The sequence below is a fragment of the Vitis vinifera genome, chromosome 18 (genome assembly GCF_030704535.1).
Source record: "Vitis vinifera cultivar Pinot Noir 40024 chromosome 18, ASM3070453v1".
Lineage (NCBI taxonomy): Eukaryota > Viridiplantae > Streptophyta > Magnoliopsida > Vitales > Vitaceae > Vitis > Vitis vinifera.
The window spans coordinates 18,049,696-18,065,799 of NC_081822.1; the positions used below are offsets into that span (position 1 = coordinate 18,049,696).

The 16,104-nt window shown below is 36.1% G+C and overlaps 1 long non-coding RNA gene across 3 annotated transcripts; it reads right to left on the minus strand.

The window, feature by feature from the left end:
- Window positions 1–2: 2 nt before the first annotated feature.
- On the minus strand, window positions 3–4,772 carry LOC109121582 (uncharacterized). Of its 3 annotated transcripts, none has more exons than XR_009465122.1 (5): window positions 4,448–4,772; window positions 3,987–4,298; window positions 3,312–3,566; window positions 1,091–1,183; window positions 3–232 (listed from the first exon to the last, which is right to left on the minus strand). It is a non-coding gene; the product is annotated as an uncharacterized LOC109121582 (long non-coding RNA). The 3 variants fall into 3 exon arrangements; XR_002028842.2 differs by having other exon boundaries at window positions 3,987–4,313; XR_002028841.2 differs by having other exon boundaries at window positions 3,987–4,772.
- Between the last annotated feature and the right edge of the window lie 11,332 nt (window positions 4,773–16,104).

Consider the following 16,104-nt stretch of genomic DNA (forward strand, 5'->3'; position numbering starts at 1 on the left):
AATTGCATACAAATTTGTAAATTACATCAAAATATTTCGAACAACAATTTCTAATTCTTTCAACAAGAGTATAAATATTACTGCAACAATTATTAAGATTTATATTCGACAAAAAAATATTGTTCAACCTTCAAATGACTAATGATGCAATCTTTATGGTGGTTTTCAATCGACATCACCTCCTTTAACAGATTGGGTTCTCTTCTTTTGGCAAACCAGTTTCCTTTGCATCCTATAAACAAATATAGCAAGAATTAAAAACTCATAAATTATACATGCGACAATCAATAAATACAATTGAAACAATAACTTTCATAAAAATTTGAAAGGAAAAAAAAAAAGAAAAAAACTAGAACTAATATAAATGAAATGAGAAAATTTTTAGAAAAATAAATGAGTTAGAAAAAAAATAGTTAGAGCTTATCACTTGAGGATTAAATGTTGTTCACTAATTAAGTAGAAAAACTTTATAATAAAATAAAATCTTCAAGAGTAACATATTTCCAAATATGATATAACAAGTTAAAAATTAATGAATCACGGTACACCAAAACAACAAAAGGATAAATGAAACATAATATAAATAACTAACCAAAATAAATGTTCCTCAAGCAAAGCTATGAACATAAAAAATTCAAACATACAAAGGAAGTACCAAAGGAATACAAGACTAGGTGGGTGGCTTCTCTAGAGATTCAAAAACTATAAATAAGGGGGGGAGGGGGGTTATCATTAATTTTCATGTTATATTTTCTTAAAAATTTTCAAATCCTGAAATCATGATAGGTTAGACTCTAGACATGACATTTTTTTATCAACTTTTTTATAGGCTGCTTTCTAATAGAAGTAAATTAATTTTTTCATTCAATCATCACTCATTTTTTTTTTATTGGTCAAATGGAAAAAATGAAAAATAGAAGAATGATATCTTTTTTGGTGGTACATTTCCATTGATATCCTTTGTTATGTCATGCAAGTGCATTCACACACAATATTTAGTGCATAGAAGAATGACAGAACTTGGTACACAGGCACATTCACCCAAAAAAAAAGTTAAAAGAAGCAAGACATCTTATAAGTGTTAACATACCTTTTCAATGATTATATCAATCACTAGAGACATAGGTACCAGCTTCTTTACTATCACATCTCCCCAAAATGGAATATATGAAGGTATTGATACCTATGGAAAAAGGTCAAATAAGAAATTAGCTTTTTACCACATTTTCCTTTAATTAGAAACAAATAATTCATTTTGCAAAAAATGAATGTACAATACAAAATTCTTAGAGAGGAACACAATTGCAAAAATAAGACAATGTAGAAGAAAGAAAAATCTAAGAAAATGACAATTATTTAAAAAAATCATGTATACCTTGTAGACCGTTTGAGTAGATGTAACATGTAATTTATAGGATGAATTTTTTGTATGACTAATTGATTTTTTTCAAGCTTAAGACTGGTCCTAAATGAAATTAAACATCAGTAGAAAGCCTAATTTTTTAAAAGATAATAGAAAAAATTGAATGTGCAAACAACTAATCAATGTAGTAGATATTGATGTTTAGTTCGTTGTAGTTCATCCTTCCAGAATACCAAAAAAGGAACCTGTACTAGGGTATTGCTTTGACAAGAAACAAAAAAAAATGTTTCACTAAGGATCCAAATTTCAACAAAGCTCTTTTCGATCAATTGCTTATAAAATTATGGGAAGGACTACAAATTTTGAGTCTTGAAATTCTTCAAATATGGGATTTGGGAAAATTTGTTTCAAAATTTTGATTTCTAAGAGAAACTGAATTTAAAAACTCACTCAATTACTAAGAAAAAAAAAATCAAAATTTTAAGCTTTGGATTTCAAATTAAGGCCTCATAAGATGTGACTACATAAGTTTGAGTTGAGTTAAGTAGAATTGGATAGACTTTTTATTATGTGCTATCTAAGAAAACTTACCCAGAAATAAATTGAATACTTTAATTCACTCCTGACTAAGAAAATGCAAACTCAGAAACATAAACCCTTATGAAACCTCAAAAGAAGTGATCTAAATGAAATGAATAAAAGCATATCAAAGCAAACCCTCTTAGGACTAGTCATGTAAGTATCCAGAAAAATCTCCACACTGAGTAATTAAACAAATAGAATGAGTAATAGGAATCAAATTGTATGATTTTCTATACAAGAAACCTTAAGATGAGACCCCTTCATAACTTTTCACGTCTCATGAAAATTAATGAAAAATCAAACAGCAAAAGAAAACTAAATGTTATTTCTTGTAAATGAATGAAGTCCAAAGTGGTTAATTATTATGTTTCTGCAGTCTGAAGAAGTAATCTCTGAAATCCATTCATGATGAATAACACTATGCACAACAAGGAAATGAGATGGGAATGGAATAATAGTACCTAAAGGCTCCTCAAGAAAATAAATAAACATCAAGGAAGCACTGAGGCAAAGTGTAATTGCCAACACGAAGATCAAGGAAGACCTAAGCCCAGTAATAATGAAATATTCATTGTACCAATATGCACATGTGTGCACACACAGTATGAAACCATTTCAAGTGATCAATGCTGAATCTCAATTAGAAAGCCGCCAACAATTTCATGAAAATTGGGGCATTAACATAATCCAAAACCTACTTTGACAAAAATATGTGTGCAGTCAGAATGCACTGTATGGAGGGTACATTCTAAATGCTAATAGGTTATTAAATACACCAAAAAAAGTCACAATTATTAACCAGGAGTAAAGAGGAAGGGTAAATAAAAAAAAGGAAAGAGAAGGACTGAAAATCAGTCCTTCAGTTTTCCCACATTAAGCTTCTACAGGACAGAACTAAAACGCTTCCTACTCAATACTCAAACAATTGTTAACTTCAAATAAATCTGATAAAGCAAGGGCTAAAAGACAAGAGGCTTAAAATTGTAAATCAAAGGAAAAAAGTGACTAATATCTAGCAGATCAAATAGCATTAAAATTATTAGAATACTTTGTTATCTGGCAAGGGCTAAAAGATAATAAATACTTTGTTATCGCAAAATTTGTTTCGCTAAACTACCTTTATCAAATGTGTGGTCCTAGAAACACTCATGAATTCCAAATTGTTCATTCAAAGCTGCTTCCGATACAATCCAATTAATAAATCCAATTTCTCTTTTGCTGATTGAACCAGGGACCTTGCTTTAGCAACCTATGCATAAATGAGGTGTTGAAGTACAAAACAGAGACTAGAAAATATATGAAGACAGTAAAGCATCACATTCACAATATGGAACACAAATTGAGAAGATGAACATTTCTTACAAACCTTTGGGAATTGGCCACTTGAAATAATGAATAAGTTAGGTAAATCCCCTTTATCAGCTGCTTCTTTGTTTAGGGTGGACAATAGTTTTGCAGCATTCCCAATTATACCAAATGATGAAGCTGTCAAAATCAACTTTCTTAACAAAACAGAGTGCACACTCCTTGATTGCCCCTTCTCATCAACATCTTTCTCTTCAATGTGAAGTCGCTAAAGTTGTTTCCCAACAAATAAAATAGCTTGCGTGACTGAAATGAACTGTACCATCCAATCATTGTCAGCATGTAGTAATAAATGTGCTGTCAAGAAATGTAATTTTGTACAAATGGCTCCAGAATGCTGCAACTAAGAGGCATTTTAGGAGCAACTTATTTAAAAATAATAAGAATTCGACTATTTAAGAATTATAACTCTAAGGTGGAGGTGGATCCAAGAATTCTAGGTTACTCTGAAAGTTGTTTTGATGATCAATAGCTTCCTCATACAGCAAACAGACCATAACTAATTCAGTTAGTCATAATGACCTTATCATTTCAATATGGATTTCAAGTCTGTTAAGTAAGATAGCACCAAGAAAACCTACATAGTAAGGATCACTATAAATAAGACCTTCTAAGAACCAAGTGTTAATTATATCAAGATAAGAAAGTCAAACACCATAATAAGACATTTATTTACCTCAGATGCAGTGGCTGTCTGGTGGAAAATTCTTATTAGTCCACGTTGATTTCTGGTCGCCCCGATGGCCGTGTCCCCAGAAGGAAGCATAACAGCCATTGTAATGGGGTCTTGGACCTTTGTCAGAACCACCGGGTGTCCCGGATTTCAGCGATGGTGGAGAAAAATGTCCTGGTGAAGACAACGGCTGAAATCAAGGCCATGGAGAGGCTGTAGACAACGGGAATGGGGCCCAGAGGCACGGGTCTACCAAAAATTTGAATGCACTTTCACAGAGGAATGGTGAGTACACTCTACAACAGGTAATTCCAACTGAGAAATTGAAATCTGTAAGAATGGTGTAAGGAAGAAATTAAAGCCCTAAAATAAAAGAAATTGAATCCCTAAAATGGTATAAGAGAATCAAAGGCCATCATGCAAATAGTGGAAAAGCTAATTTCGAGAGAGATAAAAAGATATACCATGGTTATGCACAACAAATGTCCATTAGGGCTAGGTTTCAACATCACGATTTTTTGAAATCTCCCTCAACAAGAGAATATTGGAAACCCAATATTGCTAGGAGTGTTTTGGCAACTCGTGGGTGTTGACAGAAATCATCTGGCTTTAGAACGAACTCTTGTTGATTTGTTGGAGGTGAGTGTGAGTATTGCGCATCGGGTGCAAGAACTATGAGGTTAAAGTGGAGATTGCAGGATTATGTGTACTTATAAGGGGAAACAGAAGATGACGCTCTTATAGAGTGCCAAGGTTAAGCTACTCATTCAATGACGCTTCTAAGAATGCCATCATTTAAATTTCATCTTACAATGACCCTTCTAAAAGCGTCATTGTTTAAAAGCGCCATTGTTTCTTCCTACAAAGCGTAAAGGGAATGTAAGCGCCAAGAAAATTCATTTTTATTAATAAGCAATGACGCTTTTTAAAAGCGCCAAGAAATAAAACGTCATTGATTTCATTTTTTGTAGTAGTGCCATGATAAGTACACTCGTGTGTACAACTACACATAAGACAAGGCCTACAATGAGTCATGACATAACGCTACTAAATAGTCATGACTTCACCAAGCTACTTAGTTGTATTATCCCTCAATCTTGAAAGAATATTGAACTTGTGCCAAAATTAGTTGTGACTTTGACCTATGGGTGAGATCCTAAAGTGATCATATATTCCCTATGGATTGATCACTATTGATGAAATTTGGGAATAATAGGCATTCTCAATAGAGGCACCATAATATCTCATGAACTTTGAGACAATATGTCTTCTTAGGTGATTATAAGGAAATGTGATAATGAAACCTATGGTCATAGTAATTCTTTAAGTATAATTTGACATTTGCTCTTATGAGTTAGGATATGTCAGTTGATCACATATTAAGAAGATTTATAACTCAAGAATGGTAGAGGTAATCTTGAGAGACTGATAACTTTCACCTTGTTAGATTATGAACACCATTTCATAGGGAGACTATACACGGTGACTAGCAGGTCACAAATCCGAGTTCTGTCCCATTCTAATATACGTAAACTACTCAAGTGCAATTAACTCTCTGTCATAAGGCATTGAGTCAGCTTTAAAATTAGATTTTAAGGGAGTTAGTAATGTTTTATGGGTCCTAATGGTCCTCTCTTGAACTCATATAATTTGATGACATAATTTATGAGGTTTAGATTGGTTCTTGGTTCACTTATGCGCATAAGGGCATTTTGGTAAATATGTAAGGTTGCATAGGGGTTAGTGAACAATATCTATGGACTAGGTTAATTAAGTTAATTAATCAATTAAGACCCTTTTTGGGTTAAATTAAGTGGTCTTAAGTCCAAAGTGGGCTTAAGTCACTTAAGCCTAATAGGAAGTCTATAAATACCCCTTTGGGGGAAGAAGGAGGGGGGGAGGGAGGGAGGGGGGATTAAGTGAGGGTGTGGACCCCGCATTTTCGGCTCATGCATTTCCCACTCAATGGCGAGCTCGATTTTTGTTTGAAAAATTGATTTTTATTGATTAAGAAAATGACTTGGAGTCGCCACTTATTTTTGTTTTATTTTTAAAGGGTAAACAAAATAAGAAGGAAAAACCCTAAGTGTGACTCCATATTTTGGAAAAGGTGGTCTGTGAAAAACCGGATCGGGTTCGGGGTCAGGTTACTTATCGGGAAGGTACGGTAAAGACCGTAGCACCCCTCTAAGTCCCTAAAGTCGGGTCTCTACTAATGAGACGGAGCAATCATGGTAATGGATGAGTAAATCAATGGATACCCCGAATAAATCATGCACATGTGAGAATCAGAAAATGCATAGACAACGACAAGAGGGAAAGTGGGTACGTACCTGGGCAACAAGCCATTATGCGCTATCAAGAGAGGGGGGGTTAGTGCACAATTAAGGAATAATAGCATGCATGTCAGAGAGCAGGATAAATAAATCATGTATGATAACCAAGTCAATCAATCATATCAATCAATCGATCATAAGATCATGTATGTGAGGCCTCCACCAAAGCCCGATCTATTTTAGCATGAATTAATTTCATAAATTCCATTAATTGGAATTACAAAATTAAAGTCTTGCTTATTTTTAAAACATTTTAAAAACAGAGGAGATGTGAGCATTGCTCGCCAGAAAGGAAGATGGCGGCAAAGTTTCATTAAAAATGGGATTTTTGATACCTAAAACACTAAGGATGAAAATTTTGGAGTTGAGATTATTTTCAAAACCAGAATTGGAGAAATATTTACAAAATGGGGGTGGAGAAAATTATTTTAAAAAATTTTAAAAAATGATGAAATGGCAGAGGGACACATGGCCCAAAGGTGGCCATGCAAAGGTGACCAAACGGTAAGAAGTATGTATGTGGGTCAAGGATGTAACTGCCTCTTGGTTCACATTACCCTATCGCCATGATGGCTTTAGCACTTCTTTCACAAAGTTTGCAAGAGCAACTTTGAAAAGCTTCATTGATTTGGAGTCTTTCTTTTTCTCGCTCTTCCCTGGTGATTTAATCTAATCAAGCCCACTCTCTCTTGCAGCTGGTCCCAATACAGATAGCTGAAATACCATGACTTCATTAGTTAGTAAACTGTTGGGGCAGACGTTCCGGCCTTGAATTGCTTGTTATTATCCAGTGTGGCATTAGAGGAAAAATCTCTATCAACTGTACTAACTGCAACAGTTATAATCCATGGTATCATGTTTTCGGCACTTTCAGGCGTGGGTCTTTCATTCCCAGCTGCACTAACGGCAACAATACCATTCCAGACAGCATGAGGAGATCCAATTGCGATGCTGTTTAAGAAATAATCACGAGATCTGAAGGCAATCGAAAGAGAGAGAAAGCTAATCCTATCATGTATGGCTGCATCCAAGGCAGCCATCACGCCAGCGTCATTGTACTCTGGCCAGCAAAACCGGTATGAAGTGACTCGGGCACTAGGAGATCTACCATTTTTGCAGTTCCATAACTTGGATCCAAAAGGTTTGCTCCACTAACAAATCTACCACCTGCTGTGGACATGGTATGCTTGTCATGCCCACCTGTATCTCGTACAGTTTGGTAGGAATAATTGAGCGGATTCCCTAACTCTGCTTCAACCCCTTAGCTTGCTAATGTGGTATTCAGTCCATGACCATCCAACAGTCCTCATGTTTCATGCGAAACACCCTCATCATTGCCATGACCCTTCACGTCCTTCAAGCTGCTTTCCTTTGACATATTGGGAATGATAATTGGCAGCAAGGAGTAAGGAAGTGGATCTCCTGATTTTCCTTCAACATTAACAGGTAAATTTGCCAAAGATCCAGAAACTTTCTTCTCTGACAATGCATCTGCCGACATTTGCCCCATGCGAAAGTGAGACTAGCTCTGAAGCTGTTGATACTGCTGAATGAATTGATCATCCGATACAGATAGCATGATGCTTGAGAAGTAAATGGCATTAGCTTGAATTGTATGCCAAGGAGCATCAAAAGCCTGTATAGTTGATGTCATATAAGTATCAACCCTGGAGCTGCTGTTTTATTCTGGAAGATGCTTCAGTTTATACATGGGAAATGCTCCATCAGCAGCCTTGAAAACCTTATCATTAGGCGCGAAAACAGTTAAACCTTTGACCACTGATAACACATAGACCTTAATTTTATCCGTTGACACATGCAATGACGCAAACATCTTGTATCCAGATTTCTCAAACAAAACCGTAATGCTCACATTAGAAGCTGACGGGGCCGGAGATGAGGATTCTCCTTAAGTGGCCAAAACGAAAACCTCCCCAAGAAGTCAGCGACGCAAGAGACTGAGTTCCTGGGACAATTGTTAATGGATATAGTGATCAAGAGCATGGCAATGTTGGCCACGACAAATGTCGGCACCATCCACGGAAGCCACCTTTTGAACGTCCTGAACTCGCTAAACGAATGCTGCTGCTGCCGCGGCGATGCCGAGGCTGCTGGAACTCCCATTTTATTTCACCTCCTGATACATTTGTCCAATAGTTCCAAGGCGAGGTAAAAATCTGAGCCTTCTATATCATCATCAATAGCCAAAGTTCTCATATCCAAAGTGAGAGCTCCTTGGGATGACCAGGTGGAAATCTCTTCTTCAAACCATTAATCCAATCTCTCACTTCTTCATTGGATCCAAGGTCTCCGCCAACGTGACTACCCTCACGTGCATGGAAAATCTGAATACGCGAAATAGTGGCATTGTGAATAGAGACACTGCCATCCTACTCTTTCTCTAGTCAGTTATGATGAAACCCAACAATAAGTATGACCATGCTTCTGGTGATCCTAGGCAAACACAAAACCTCAGTCTGGCCCACCTCTAATAACATGCATGTCATCTTAGCTGCCATTTCCTGTTCCAGCTGATCCACAAGTGGGTACAAATTCTCACACATCAACCATTCCCTGCTGATCAGGTGGTGCATTTGTAAGGGCAGTTGCCAGTGCCCTTAATCGGTATGGATTGTGAGACTGCAATGATTACTACTCAAAACATGCTATTTTGTAGCTTATAATTAGCTTTTTTAAACACTCTTGAGTAGTAATTATTACCTTTTAACTCAATTGGCATGTGAGGGACTCTTGCAATCGTTTCTAATCAAATTGTGTTAAGTTTTGGTGTTTTTGATAGCTTTTAGCTACACCAAAGCAATCCAAGAATGAGGGAGAGCTGTATATAGTTCATGGCAAAGCTTTTGGTAGCTCAAATTCATGAAGAACCAAGCTTTGGAGCTCCATATCCCTTTGCCAAAGTCGTTCAAAGTATGCAAGGAGAGAGCAACGGAGAGAGGAAAAACAGAGTGAAGAAAATAGAGGACAGCAGCTGCAGTCTTCTTTCACACTTTTGGAGCACTTCCTGAAGTCCATTTTCTACATGCTATATACCATTTCAAAGCTTAGGAAGTCAAGAATCCATCACTTCAAACTGTGTACGATTTGGAGCTAAAATGAGGAAGATATGGCCTTCGGAAGACAATTGCATCAAGCTAAGGGACAATTTCGCACCTTGCGAAATTGGAACTTCAACGTGCGAAATTTAAAGTGGATGGCAGCTGTGTAGTCGCGGTGAAGCCCAACATTCGAAGTTGATTTTTGAAACTTGTGAACTTGGATCTCAACGTGCGAAAGTGGATTCTAAGTTGCGAAATCAACTTGCAAAATTTTCGCAAATCACCATGCAACTTGCGAAACTGGGATATTTGTGCCGACTCTTTCTTCTGACATTTTTGTGTCTAAATTTCCATTTTCTCCTTGTATTCAGCCACTCATGTAATTCCTTAGCTAGGAAGTATCCAAGGAAGCGTAAATTACCTTCCTATATAAACTCTCTTGTAAACACTAAAAAGACTCTTTCGGAGGAGCTTGTACTAGGAGACCAACTTATGTATATTTTACACTGGGTGAAATACAGAGATCTCTTTTACTTTCTTTTTCTCTCTACTATTTTCTTTTTCTTGGAAGCCAAACAACCTCTGCGGATGTTTTCCCAGAGGATGAGAGGCTAAACCTTAGGTTTCTTGGAGTGAAGGAAGCTAGGTGAAAAGTCCAGATGTTAAAGTGGAAAACTCTCGTGCATTAAATACAGGTAGTTGGAGTTCATAAATGACTTTTAAATCTAAAGTTTTGCTTTAAATCCCTTAGAGTCACTTTGAATGGCCAATACATGGTAAACTTTAAGTCTCTGTGGATACTTATTGCTAGATCCACATCAGACCATTAGTTATCATGTACGAGCCATTGGAAAGTGGCTCAAGGTGAAGACCCATAGTATCTAAAGTCATTAATGGAACTTGACTACCATTTCTATTGACTTTTTATGGATTAAATCTTCATTGTTATACCTATACCGGTTCGGGAAACAATCATCCTTTATGTTGTTGTCCCCAATACGAGAAGAAAAATCCAAAATTTCCCACTTTGCATTCTGAACTTGATCCTAGCAACCTCTAGCTCCGGGAGACTTTCTTTCTTTCATTTCTACCTAGTTCCATATTAGTTTAGTTCCAAACACCACTTTCAAAACAAATTTTATTTTCTTTTAAACTTTAAGTTTTTGACAAAGGAAATCATCAGACTCAATTTCTAATCTTGAGTCTATCACTGGTAGAGTGAAAACCCATCCCTGAGTTCGACCCTAGAGCTGTTATACTATAGTAGTTTTGCTATGCCAGTATAAGGTCATAGGATTTATAAATATTTTTGATTAAAATACTCAACTGGGCACGAATCATGCAACATCACGGGATGGCATCCCAGCCATGTTATAAGGAACAGTAAGCGTGCCTCCAAGAACACCATAAATAGGAACGTCAACCATGTTACATTGAAGGGAATATGGGTATGAATAGTTAGAAAGGTGGTGAGAAAAAAAAAGTGATCATGCCAATGGGATGATGATGAATGGTAAGTATGATATGGTTATGGAGGATGTATAATGTGGGAGAATGAGCATAGTGGATATGATGGGTATTGAAGTGAGCAATTGAAGAAATATGAGTATGTGGCGGTGGGGCATAGGGAGAGAGAAAGTGGTGAAGGCTATAGAAGATGAGCGACATAGGTATGCATGGAGAAAGGTGGTGAAGTACATAAATTCATGCATGATGGTCTTCATACACTTGGGGGAATGGTTGAAATGAGCCGGATGGCGGGCAAGTTAATAGGCATGTGGAGGGCATAAAAGTCAAATAGGGAAACCCAGTCTCTAATTCCACTCATAATCTACCAAAAGAGGCTCCAGATGTAGAGATCCCAAGATCTGAGCCGGCCCCACCACTGACCACCTGGGAGATAAGAAAAACTTGGAGCCCAATACAGTCATTAGCCCGCTTTCTGATTCAGCCAGAACACCGTTCCATGATCTCTTGTTCAGTTGTATAATGGCCTTTAGCAAAATTGTTGTTGGTGACTTCCTTGCTAAGGATGGATCACTCTGGACTGAAAGGTAGGGGATGAGCATTTCGTGGTGGGGTTGTTGCTGCGAGCATGGGTATTAAACCTTGTGATGAGGCCATTGTTACTGGGTTTCTGTCATGAATCACCAAAACAGGGATCGAGCCATCAGATTCTGGTTTCACAGGGTTGCCTGAGACATTCTTACATGCTGTAATGATGTTGAAAAATCCGTTTTCTTCCAAATATATATCAAAGAACCTTCCAAATGATTGACTATAGCTGGGACTTGGCTCGAAATAGTTGTCAGGAAACAAATCAAAAACATTACAGCCGAAGATGAAACAGAACGAAGCCGGAAAACTTTCCCGAGACCTCACTTGTGAGTCAAAGGCCTGCGAGTATGGGGTCAAGCGCCTTGTTATGGAGATAGGAAACACCAAACCAGATCAGCATGCATGAGCGGCTCTCGGACTTCTTTTTTTTTTTTTTTGTAATCGCTATTATCTTTCCAATCGAATCATTCTTGCCTCATCAACAGTGACTGGAAGATGATTTTCATCTGATTACAATTAGATTTATAAGAATCATCGACTCGCTAATTGATACGTTGACATTTCCTTCATCACTTACAATCACCTCGTCATCTCCTTTAGCGGACCTCTCACCATCCCATACAGAAATGCCATACCCCCAAGGATGAATCAAGGTGAAAACTCAGTCCCTCCATCATTCTTACCGTAAACTACTGGGGTCGCCTTCAGTCTAGTTTCTCTTAACCTCACATCCTTGAATGCACTCAGAAATGAAACAATGGAACAAGAAGATAGCAACCAGGAGAAAAACATGAAGACTTTAACAAACATATCGGACCCATTTCATCATTTCATCCATGCGTCCAACAGCCAGTGAGTTAAGATGGAAAATACTCATCAGAATAGGGCATAAAACACAGCAAACTCTTCCAATATTTAATTAGTAATCACCAAATCAAAGCAACCCAACAAGCAGAAATGAAAATCACTGAGAATCAGACCTGGGCAGTATGAAAAAAATGGAAAATATACAGAAAAACCCAAATGGTCATACATGGAAATCTCCCTTCTCAGCTCGGTGTCCTCCGATTGCTCCCCTTAGCCTTTTTTCTCTCTTTCGGATTCCCCCCCCCCCCCCCCCCCCCCCTCCCCCCCTCTAACAATATCTCCAGCTAGCACCCCAAAAAGCACTTGCCCCCCTACAGCTGCCAGACGCTCCTCCATAACGGCCTGAAGATTTTAGAATATCCTCTTGCCACGTGTCGACTTCTCATTGGCCCTCCAATTCCACTACTCTGATTCCCAGCAGCCAACTAGAAATCAACACATGGCCTTATGGAATTGTGACATTTGGCAAAACAGGCTGCATGAAAGTGAACCTGTAACGGGGGTCTACAGAGGGCCTCAGCTTCTTAGACTTCTGTTTATTTCATTCTCTCTTATATGTCATGAGAAAGAATTGTAGCCTCCAACCTTTAGAGATTTCTACCATCTCAATGCCTAGACTCAAAAGATGAGTCATCAAGTGGAGGATTAGTGGGTTCGCGAGATCTCCAATGACTATTGCCACATTCGACAATGTTCTTCACCATAAGAAATTGATTTAGGAATATCTAAATCTTAGTAAGTACTTTTAGTCTAAGATTTAGATCTTGATATTGTTTTAAATGTTATTTTGCTTCTGTTGCTAGGATCTAGATAGCCCTAGGAAGTTTTGCATATACTTAACAAGATCCAAGGTCAGGTAACAAAGCGATCTGAGCTTCCTTACATAAACAAAATTTGGTAATTTAGTAAACTTACAAGGAAACTAAGAAGTACATGAGGGAAAAAGATCCATAGTCTTAAAAGGTGTTAGAGTAGCCATAAGAGAAGAGGAAAGATCACAACAATCGAGAACTAAAGTACCAGTAGCTAAAGGAGAGTTATTTGTATTATCTAAGAAAGGATCAATGCAAACAAGTTTAGGCTTAGATACATTACAAGACTTAGCAGGAATAGAAAAGAAAGCTATATGCTAAAAAAAGAAAAGATGACAAGATATATATAATTAATGCCTAGTTAGATCAAAGCAGCAATATTCCTTTTGACCTTCACTCTACCTTAGACAAATGAAAATGACGAAAAGAGAAAATAACTACTATGCTCTACATGAGGACAAGGACAAAATAAGTACAACCAAAGACTCTTAAGGAAGTATAATCAGGAGTATAACCATACAACTTTTCAAATGATGACAAACCAAAGGTGTAGGATGAGGGGATTTTATTAATTAAGTGAATTGTAGGAAGAACTGGTTCTCCCAAGAATTCAGTAGGAACACATGCAAACAATAAAAGAAAATGAGCACTTTAAACAACGTGCCTATGTTTCCTCTTAGTAACACCATTTTCTTCTGAAGTGCTAACACAAGAAGTGTGGTGACTAATTCCATGTGAAACAAGTTATTCACAGAATATAATGGAAATATATTTCCTACCAAAATTACACCTAAAACACTTGATAACAATAGAATGTTGAGTTTTGACAAGGGCTTAAAAGTTATTATAAATACTAAAAAAATCAAAACAAAGCATCATAAGATAAACCTAATAATAACAAGTATGCTCATCAATGAAAGAAACATAATATTGAGATTCTCCTTTTGTAAAAATTAGGGAAGGTCCCCACATATCATAATGAAATAAATCAAATGGTGTGGAAGAAAAGAAAACACTTATATTAAAAGGTAAGGCAAAATTTTTTGTTAGTTTACAATCACTACAATCAGAAATATCTTATGTTTGTAAATCTCCTAATGTTTTTGTAGAAACTAAATACTTTAAATGAGAAGTCAAAACATGTCCTAAACGAGAATGTCATAAATAAAAACTAAAAGAAGAACGACTTAAATGAAAGGAAAACAAATCAACACTTGGGTTTGCAACTATTGGTACTTTTAGCTTGCCCAAAATATATAATTGCCCCTTACCTATGAATTGTCTTAATCTTGCACAAAACAAGAAGTAAAGGAAAAGGAAAATGAGTAATCAAAGTCACATAATTGACCAACATAGACGACTAAATGTAGAATTTGGAAAATGATAAACATTAGAAAAAGACAAATGAGGTGTAATAATAAACCAATATCAGCTAAATGCATAGGAGTGTCATCAGTAGTCATGACAGACACAAAAGATGTAGGAGATAAAGAAGCAAAAGACCCCTCTCTTTTTTATTATTTCCATATGGTATGTTAAATCAAGTGACATATGGTGAGAAGCTCTAGAGTCTAAGATCCATATGGAGAAATTTTTTTTTTTTTTTGTCTGAGGAAAGACAATCACTTTGGTTAGATCACAATATGGCTAATTCAAGTACAATGTACATTTAAATGTATTGAAACTTGATATTTGATCTCTAATATGAAGTGTTGACTTAATTCATCTCAACTTCAATCCAATCTTTTTATTTTTTCAAACTTAAGTTGAGTTTGTGCTAGGCTAGGCAGTTAGATAGATTAAATTGAAATAAGTTTGACCCGATTTTATCCCCAAATATTTCTTATTCTTATTCTTATTCTTATTATTATTATTATTATTATTATTATTATTATTATTATTATTGCTATTATTGTTATATATCAAAATTTAAATAGTAAATAAAATAAAATAAAACTTGTAAATATCCTTTAAAAATATGGAAAATAAAATAATATATATAATAAATGTTATTTCAATAATATAAAAATTAAATAATTTATAAAAATATTAAATCAGATGGGCTAAGTTACATGGTCATTGCAAATGAATTGAGTAGATAGTAAAAATACTAATTAATTTATGAATCGTTTTTATGAAAAATAAAATAAAATAAAAGAGGAAAGAAGTGAAAGAAACATACCTTTGAATTCATCTGAGTTGTTTTGCTACATCCAACATAATTGGCCCCTCATCTGGATTTGTTCTACGACACTTGTAAATAAGTCGAAATACTGCTTAGAATTGATGATGGTGGGGGACTCTTTTCTCTGCTAGAATAGTAGGGTTTACAATTCCATTAATTCCATGATTTCTACATAGGATTGTATGCAATCGATCTTGGAATCATCCTTTAGATCGTCCTCGAAATTTGGAAATTGACAATAATAATTCACAATAGCCTTTCCCGTTAGAAGGTTGAATAAAAGCGAGCCAAAGTAAAAAACATCACTCTTCTCTGGATACACTCCCTGGAATACTTCAGGTGCTAGATATCCTTTAGTCCCGCAAACACCTTCATTCTCTACTTGGGTTTTGCTATCAAGGATTGACATAGAAAATATAAAATCAGAGAGCTTAGCACACAAGTCTTGGTCCAAGTAGAAATTTCCAGGATGTATATCACTATGAATGCATGATTGGCCTGGGAAACGTAGTATGGAGATATGTAATTATTGAAGCAATCTAATTTGCAACTTTTAATCTACTCTTCCATGATAAATTGGTTGGATTGAATGTTAATCGATGCTTAAGATTTCCATTCATTGGAAATTAAAAAACTAAAGTGGGGATTTATGTTTCTAAGAAACATCCCAAAAGCTTCAAAGTATTTTTGTGTCCGCTCAGTTGTGCTGCAACTGATATTTCATTAGTAACCATTTCAGGATGATGAAATCTAAGAGGATGTGTTGCAATGGAATAATCCATATACTTTTTGAGATCACAATCA